A 1,273-nucleotide genomic window follows, 5' to 3' on the forward strand; every position below is an offset into this window, starting at 1 on the left:
CAACACACAGCCTGGGGGAGGGCACAGCTTCCACACCCACAGTTCCCATCCCCTCTCCCTCCACCAGCTCCCACCTGATGCTCTACAGTCTTATTTTATTTTATTCTGAGACAGAGTTTTGCTCTGTTGCCGAAGCTGTGGGGTAGTGTCCCAGTCTTGGCTCAATGCAGCCTCCCCCTACAGGGTTCAAGTGATTCTCCTGCCTCAGCCTCCCAAGTAGCTGGGATTGCAGGTGTGCACCACCATGCCTGGCGAATTTTTGTGTTTTTTGTAGAGGCAGCGTTTTGCCATGTTGGCCACGCTGGTCTTGAACACCTGAACACAGGTGATCCACCTGCCTAGACCTCCCAAAGTGCTGTTATTACAGTCATGAGTCATGGTTGTTGTTTTTTGTTTTCTGGTTTTTTTTTTTTTTTTTTTTTTTGGACAGAGTCCAGCTCTGTTCCCTACGATAAAATACAGTGGCCTCTAATTCCTGGGTTCAAGCAATTCTCCTGCCTCAGCCTCCTGAGTAGCTAGAACTATAGGCACATGCCACCACCGAGCTTAACTCATTTTTGTAATTTTTGGAGAAAGAGGGTCTCGCTATGTTGCCCAGGTTGTTCTCGAATTTGGGCTCACGTGGTCCTCCTGTCTCCGCGTCTCACAGTACTGGGGTCACAGGCTTGGGCCGCCACTCCCAGCTGTTCTTGGTCTTTTTATGATTTGTCAGCACCTCCCTCGGGACTCTGCCGGTTTCTTGCAGAGTGAATGGGCGGCCCCTGCCTCTTCTAGGGGTCCTTAGGGATCTGAGCCATGGGACGCAGTCTGGCGCAGCCCTGAAGCTCCCGGCCCCTCTACTCTCACCTCTTTGGGACAGTTCTCTGCCTGGCACACACAAGACCCTCCTGACGCCAGCCAACCTAGACATACTCCTTGCAAAGGTCCCATCGGAGCTCAGCATCCTGGGAGCATCACTGACATCCCTTCCTCCAGCTTCTCAGATTTGCATCTGACCTTCTAATACCCCTCCACCTCACTATTTCCCAGGGAGCACAGTCACCCCAACGCCGAGGTCCCTTCTCTGATGTGCAACCCCTCCCCTGCCCCCATTTCCCCATCTGCACGATCTTCCTCTTCCAAGATGTGACCTCTCCCTCTCTGTGTTCCTTTCTCTCCATCAGTATCTCCTAGCGATGGTCATAGCATATTTTAGCCGTGCCGGCCTCTTCTCCTGGCAGTACCAACGCATTCATTTCTTCCTGGCTCTGTGAGTGCTTTGCTCCCTCCTATC

General features: G+C 52.6%; 1 pseudogene; it reads right to left on the minus strand.

The window, feature by feature from the left end:
* Positions 1 to 425: 425 nt before the first annotated feature.
* Positions 426 to 1,235, minus strand: LOC116548548 (annotated as a pseudogene).
* Between the last annotated feature and the right edge of the window lie 38 nt (positions 1,236 to 1,273).

The sequence above is a fragment of the Sapajus apella genome, unplaced genomic scaffold, assembly GCF_009761245.1.
Source record: "Sapajus apella isolate SASKATOON/1434 unplaced genomic scaffold, GSC_monkey_1.0 scaffold14922, whole genome shotgun sequence".
NCBI lineage: Eukaryota > Metazoa > Chordata > Mammalia > Primates > Cebidae > Sapajus > Sapajus apella.